This window comes from Sciurus carolinensis, chromosome 7, assembly GCF_902686445.1.
Source record: "Sciurus carolinensis chromosome 7, mSciCar1.2, whole genome shotgun sequence".
Classification (NCBI taxonomy): Eukaryota; Metazoa; Chordata; class Mammalia; order Rodentia; family Sciuridae; genus Sciurus; species Sciurus carolinensis.
Genome location: NC_062219.1, coordinates 79,648,415 through 79,656,250, shown reverse-complemented (window position 1 = coordinate 79,656,250; position 7,836 = coordinate 79,648,415). Strand labels below are relative to the sequence as shown.

Below are 7,836 nucleotides of genomic sequence, written 5' to 3'. Positions count from 1 at the left end.
AAGGGCAAAATATAGGTATACATTCATTTGTTCTCCACGGGTTACTTACAATCTTAGTTCTCTTTCACTGAAAATATTTGACTAGAAAACTTCACATATTGAAGAATTAATTCTTCAAACATTTTTTTGATGCACCAAAAACTCCCAGATTCTTGATGAAATCACCAACCAAAAGGGGGCAGAATTTGATCAATGAGTTCCTTAAAAACTTTGCACCACTCATAGAGAGCAGTGTTGGCTACTCAAGGGTGAAACCACCATTGATCTACTCTTATTTCCCCTTCCATAATTCATAGCATGAATATATGCTGCCAGGTGTCTGTCACTTATTCATTCATTCCATAAATATTTCCTGAGCACCTACTAAATGTGAAGGCCTGTATTAGAAGCTGGGAAATTTGGTGAGCAAATTTCTCTTGACTCTGGAACTGCTTGAGCTGCACCATTCAAGGCCAGGTGACCACATACAACATGCATTACTTGAAGTACTGATTCTTCAAAGTTTTCATATTTAGTTTAGTTTTCATTATGGTAGTACACTCCAATAATCCCAGCTACTCAGGAGACTGAGGGGGAAGGATCCTTTAGCTCAGGAGTTCTAGTCCAGCCCAGGCAACATGGAAAAGATATTAGTTGATTTTATAGACTGAAGAAACACAAATTCAAAGAGGATAAACACTTTGTTCAGGGTTAGTAAATAGTGGGACTAGGAATTGAATATGAAAGCTTGACCTCAAAATATGGGCTGTTTCCACCATGTGGTCCTGCTGTTGCTGACCCTTCCCATTATTTCTGGACACTGAGATGGGGAGCAGAGCATGAGGCTCCAGGTATGAATATTCCACAAGGTCTACTCTGCTTTCAGTACCTCTGTCTGATTGCATTAGAGAAAACACAAACTTCTCCAGATATTTCAACCATAAAGTGTTTAAAGGAAGAAAGAAGGTACTTGGAAAACATTTGAAACAGCTGAAGGAGGAAAAGTGAGAGACCCTATTGTACTCTTTGCTGTAATTTCACAAAGCCATTGCCACAATCCAGAGACCCGAAGTTACTGCTTTCACCCATGTGTATATCTTCAGGTACTTACTGGTGGCACCACAGTGTCATAAAAAGGGCTTCTCTCCACATCTCACATAAACATCTCCTATTGGACAAATCTGAATTGCAGCAGAGCTGAGCCCAATTGTGGGAAGTCAGGTAAATGTAGTCCTTTGCCTCCCAACTACTGGGATAGTGAGGAGAAAGGTGGGAAAAGATGTCAGATGCCAAGGCACAATATTCAGCACTATTTTTTTCCAATAAATCCTGTGCTGTTTCTGTCCTCCCCAAAATTTTCTATGCCTTTTTCAATAATCACTTTATCTTCTTGGCAATAACCCCTCAATAATCTCTTCCTTAGCTCCAGTAACAGTATTGTGTGACTGTAAGACACAAACCTTAACCATCTTCTTCCTGTCCTTCTGTTTTAGTCAGCTTTTTCACCTCCGTGATTAAAGGACCTGACCAGAACAACTGCAGAGGAGGAAAGGATTTTTTAGGGGCTTATGGTTTCAGAGGTCCATAGACAGCAGGCTCCATTCTTCAGGGCTCAAGGTGAAGAGTGGAAGAGTGTGGCAGAGGGAACCAGCTCACATGATGAACCGGAAGCAGAAAGAGAGGTTTCCACTTGCCAGATAAAAAAATGTACCTCAAATCCACGCCCCCAATTCCCAACTCCTCCAGTCACATCCTATCACCTCAGTTACCACTTAGTTAATCCCTTTCAGGGCATCAATGCACTGATTGGGTTGAGACTTTCACAACCCAATCACTTCTCCTTTGAACCTTCTTGCATAGTCTCGCACGTGTGCTTTTGGGGGACACCTCACATCCAAACCATAACACCTTCTTAATCAGCACCCCTCCTAATGCCAGAGTGACTCTGTTTTTGGAACTGAATGAAGCACCACCCTATAGAACATGACCACTTCTTCCATAACCACTAACAGGTTAGAGGAAGCAACTGAAAATTATGAGAGAGGTAGTTCTCAGGGAGTGCATATTGACCAGTGGAAAAAGGAGGCAAGGAGAAAACTAGAAGATAATTACCTTTTCTTTTCCTCCCCTGTATGCTACTTTAGGCTACAGTATTTCCTTGCAAGCCTTCCGGAAAATTCCTTCCTGCTTCTTGGACAAGCCTGCCGAATCACCTATCATATTGCTTTGGGGCATCTTATGATGCAGTAGCCATCGATGTAACACATAGTGTTGCCATCAGTTACATCTGTTCCTAACCTCAACATGCTATGATTGTATCTGCCAAATAACTCATTAGAATCATAATCAGTGCTTCAGGCTCTGTTTTCTAGGGAACCCTGGTCAAGGACTACAGACTTGGCACTATCAGCACTGTAAAGTATGGGTCCTAAGCAGAGCAGTGCTTCATAAATGCTTTGTAAAAATTATAGATGTTCTTACCTCATTCAAGGCTGACTAAATCAAAATTGCTAAGGATGGGCTCCTTGGCATGCATGTTTCCTTAAAGAACATTTTAGAAACTCATCAACTAATCAACTAACACAAGTACAGAATTAGAATCCAGGTCTACATATCCAGTCCCCCATCTCAGCCCTTCGATAACCATGAACTAACTAATAAGTGTCAAAGAAGCTTATTGATACTGTGTATTGAGAAACACTTATGACATCATTAAGCAAAAAAAAAAAAAAAAAAAAAAAAAAAAAAAACCCACAAACTAGAATAAAAATGCTGAGGAACTTGTTTGAGATGGCAAAACCAAACAGGTGCAATAAGCACACAGCACAAGAAGACTAATGAACATTTTAGGAGTTATAGAAATTCACTCAGAATTTTGTAAGAGGTGAGTATGTCTCATTATACTCTTTACCTTTCCTTTCAGACATTTTCTTTTAAAAGAAAAGTCTAAAAAAGATTCAAAAGCAGCCAGCTGGGTAACATGCATTGTTAGTAGACATGATACAGGTCAGGCTAATTGATCACTTTCAAAGTTTAAGTGACTCATTCTTTATAATATGATATAACTGAAAACATCTTTGACAACACTAAAGTTGTTTATTGAAATTTTGAATGCCAACTGAAAATTTAAATCATGCTTATTTTTCATAAGGTAATCCACTCACAATAAGCAATTTATGTGATCCTATCATGTGAGAAAAGCTCTGAGGCTCTTCTGAACCTTCTACGGCTGTGGTGTGATGATGCACCTGCCTTTTGGACAGGTGGTTGATAGGAGATGGGTTGCTGAAGACACCATTTGTCTTACTTGTTTCAGATAGAAATAGACTGTCTTATGTTTATTCACCCAAAGTTCTAAAGGCCTTTATGTCTTAGATACAAGCTCAGACTCTCCAGGACTCACTTTTTTCTACCTTAAAGTTGAGATAATCATAATTCCATTTTAAAACCTAACTTACAGTATTACATTGAGGATTAAATGGAAAAATTACTATTTATCAAATTGCTGTGAACAGGTACTACTTCTGCTAATACATTACATAGAAAGCCTGCCATCAGGAGATACTGGCCACATCTTTTGCTTAAGGTTTGTACTCCCTCCTGTTCTTAAGTATAGAGGATTGAGAGAAATGGCAGCATTGACAATTCACAGCCAAAGATGGGAGCAGGAGGGATTGACCAGGCCAGAATAGTACAGCAAAAACGTGCAGTACAAGACTACCTCTGGAGTCTTTCCTCTTCTTTGTAGCTGGAAAAGCCACACTCAAACCCCTTTTATCTTTCATTCCCTATCCAGTCAAGTGTGGAAAATAATGGCTACTACTATGGTATTTGGTGGTTTAAGAGGATGGCGTAGATGTCCAGGGAGATACCAGGACCGACTAGACAAAATATGTGCCTTCAAAGGGCTGAAAACTACCACATAATCAAAGACCTTCAAATAGTCACATTGTCAATAAACACAGATGTTTCTGTTTCTTTATTTAGTGAAGATCAGGGATCCAAATTTATCCAAAAAGATAAGGAGGTTCCATTTGTCCCCATTGGAGTGGCAAGTTTTATACAAATCTGTTGCTTATGGATTTTACAAACTGAAGAACAGAGGAGACACTAGAATGCCTGTTCACCTGGTCCACATACATGTGTCAGCCCAAGACTTCATGGCAGGAGCAATGACTCTGGGTTGGGGCTGTTCCATGTAATGGAAATTCTTGGCAAAACCTAAACCCTAGAAGAAGAGATGTTGGCTTACATATTGAGGTTACATGTTTGTGTTGAAAATAAGTCATTCAAATGTGTTAGGATGATAAAATGGTATTTTGAAAATTGGCTTATTGGCTTGCTTTCTTGTTGGTTTGATTTGTCTAGTGTACAAATTATTAGTGACTAGTTTACTAACTAGGTCATTCAAGGGAGTCAAAAGATACATGCCACCTAAATACACTTAAATGTCCATCTTTTTCAACCTTATGATGAAATTTTTGTTAAAGAAGCCAGCAGGCCAACCCAGAAGTACTCCCAGTTTGCTGCAGAATATCACATTTTGAATGTTATGAGGCAGTTCTGTGTACCCCAGTTAAGATTTTTCTGCCTGCCTTGTGGACTTTTTTGAGTACTTCAGTTTTTGCTGTTTGACTTTTGAACTCTTTCAACAAAGTTTATGGAATATAACTTCTAATGTCTCCCACAACTGAAAGAGTGTGTATATGTGTGTTTAAACCAAATCTCGAAGGCTCACAACAGACTTGCCTAAAAGTATTTAATTCAGAATCACATATGTAAACATAAGAATAACCTACTTATGGATTCCAATTTAGCTCTTCTGTAATTATCCAATTATATTTTTGCTGCTTTTATATTAAAATAATTTTAATATCATCTCGAAATAGAAATATGTACTTTAAGTGCTAATACAAGGGTAAATGAAGAACACTTTTTAAATGTATGCACTGTGTTTATATTCTTTGAAAGAAAAATATAAATGTTAAACTAAATTATCTATAATGGTAGTGATTAATGGTTTATGAGAAAGCCAGTTTGGTCAGGCATTATATACAAACTTTGATACTGCAGAATTATTGCACTTGTAAAATTCTCTTGTCTATACTGAAGTTACATTCCTTGATGATAACATGCCATATGTGTTGTTATTAAAGTAAATGAACACACACGCACACAGGGATGGTGTATATAAAGTGTTAAACATATTGCCCCAAATAAGAACTCAGCAAAAGTCTAATCCTCTCCCCATTCTTCAAGGTGGCCTGAAAAGATCACAGTGAGGGATTTTTTTTAAAACTAATTTCTCAAAAAGGAGTCAAAATTCTGGTGTTGTATTACTTTAGCAAAAATAATATATAGAGTGGTGTGCTTTAGGAAATGACAAGTAGGTATCATATCCTCCTCTTTTGTAGATTTCCTCAATGGCTCTTGAAATCTCATGTTAGAAGCCTGAAATTTGCTTTTATATGATGGGAACTTCACACAAAATATTCAGTACTTTTTGTGAAATATGTCACATTGTTTCACTTTTCTTGGTCAATCTCCCTCCTAACCTCCCTTCTCATGAGAATCACTATCAGTTAACCAGGTTGGAACTTTGGACAAGATTCAGGAAATTCACACTGGTTTTAATAAATGTGGTAGAAAGAACTAAAGTTTGAGACAAATTTCTAGATTAGTTTTTTGTAGATGTTACTTATCTATGAAACTTAGGCTCCTTCCTGTGCCAGATATCTAACTCATCCAGTAATTTTTGGTACCTAAAATTAAAAGCATTTTTGTGACCACACAGAATAACATGGCAGGCACAAGGTTTGACAAGAGGGCAGCATTCTGAAATGGGGTCACTCCTGAAAAACCAACAATAAATAGTCACAACAGACATAATGCTCCAGGACAAGACTGCCCCATATGGCTAGAGCAGCTCATGATGCCAGTGAAAATGCTGATTGCTGCTTTTTAGAAGTGTTGATGGACAGATTGACCTTTTTACATTTGCCTTCCTCAAATAAGAGAGAGCATTTCTTGCCTAATAGCCTCAACCTTTACTCAAAATAGGACCTGCCTCAGTCTGTGTGCTCTTTCTCCTGAAAATTCTCCAAGAGATATAGGTAGTGGATGATTGAAAGGAGAGAAAGAGACAGACAGACAGACAGACAGACACACTACCCAGGAAAACTGCACTCCTTCAATTTATCAGGCTTCCAGGTTTGGTTCGGGACAGTACTAGAAGACCCACGGGAGCTGGAAGATATGCCTCCTGTTCCTCTTGTCCCTGAGCACCATGCCACAACAGATGTCATTAGCACAGGCTGACCCATTGTTCTCAACTTTTCAAGCTCAGGAATCACAAAGAGACAATAGTTCTTTCTTTCAAACAGTGCTTCCCTAAACATTGCCGCTGAGAACATCTCTTTCCTATTGTTTAGTTCTCTGAATTGGATAAGATGGGAATTTCTCTGCCTCCAATTCTCTCCTCTCAATGAGCAATGATCTCTGAGATCCTTCTCTAATGTAGCAGTGTTCCTGATATCTCTTCACTCTTTTTATATCTTCATTAACACTTTACCAGTTAGATCTTCCACTTCACCTCTCACCTAGAACCAGATGGCATTCATTTATTTATTGACTCACCAAAACTTAACAAGCATCTTCTATGTAACAGAGGTTATTTCAAACACTAAGTATACAGTAGTAAACAGACATAGTTGTTGTCTTTGTGGAGTTTCATTCAATGGTGACAAATAAACCATAAACTAAGAATTAAATTTATAAAGCAATTGCAGTGACAAGTGTAATATCAAGATGTATTCAAAACATCAGGGTAAGGGATTAGAGAATATTAGGAAATATATTGAAGACAACTTTAAGTAAGATGGGGAAAAATATCTTTGAGAAAGTAATATTTTATCACTAAAAAAAGTTAGTAAAACTGGAGATCAAGAGATGCAAAGAGGGCTGGGGATATAGCTCAGTTGGTAGAGTGTTTGCCTTGTAAGCACAAGGCCCTGGGTTCAATCCCCAGCACCACAAAAAAAAAAAAAAAAAAAAAAAAAAAAAAAAGCAAAGATCTGGAGGCAGAGCTCTCCAAGAAGGCGGAACAACCACTGTAAAGTGGGAAGGAGCTTGGTCATACTTGTATTGCTTTGGCCAATACCTTAATTACACTTCTGCTTTGTATTGTATTTGTGTGTATGCCTGTGTCCATTTTCAATCACAGCTACTAGTGAAAATAAGCCAGTTTCTATGTAGCTCTGTAAACCTTCACATAGTTTTGAGCCAATGGTATGAGAAACTGAGGACTGAATGTTCTGATGATGGTAAAGGCTATGGATTTCGCCTACCATGCAGTAAAAGTGAGTGCATAAATGACCCGAGTGACAAATACAAATCCTCTTTTAGTTGGATCTCCAACCTGACCAAAGAAATATCCAGATTAAAAACACAACTACTTTTGCACAAATTGGGAGGGGGTTAGGTTCTGGGGTGGATTCAGGGCATTGAAACTATCTGAGAAAGGAACTTTCACAACTGTGGAAAAGGCAGCAATGACTAAGTTGTACTAACTTCAAGGTGACAGTTAACCAGCACTGGTTACATAAGAAACATTCAAGGGAATTTAATGTGCTGCAGCAAACAGGGTTATAAGGCAATAAAATATCAAGGTGCATTCTAGTTAAGTCCTAAAGATTTCTGCAGCAGTTTTCAAAAGAAAGTGCAGTGTCCAGAAACTCAGGGAGAATTTTTAGTTCTGTCAGCCAAAACATCCAAACATCTAACCTTATCTTTTGCTATGAGTTCAGCAAAAAGCCAGAGCCTTTTTACATAGGGGCTACCTGTGGGGAGCTCTACTTC

General features: G+C 38.2%; 1 pseudogene; it reads left to right on the top strand.

Moving 5' to 3' along the window:
• Positions 1-3,835: 3,835 nt before the first annotated feature.
• On the top strand, positions 3,836-4,211 carry LOC124989251 (HIG1 domain family member 1A, mitochondrial-like; annotated as a pseudogene).
• The last annotated feature ends 3,625 nt before the right edge of the window (positions 4,212-7,836 follow it).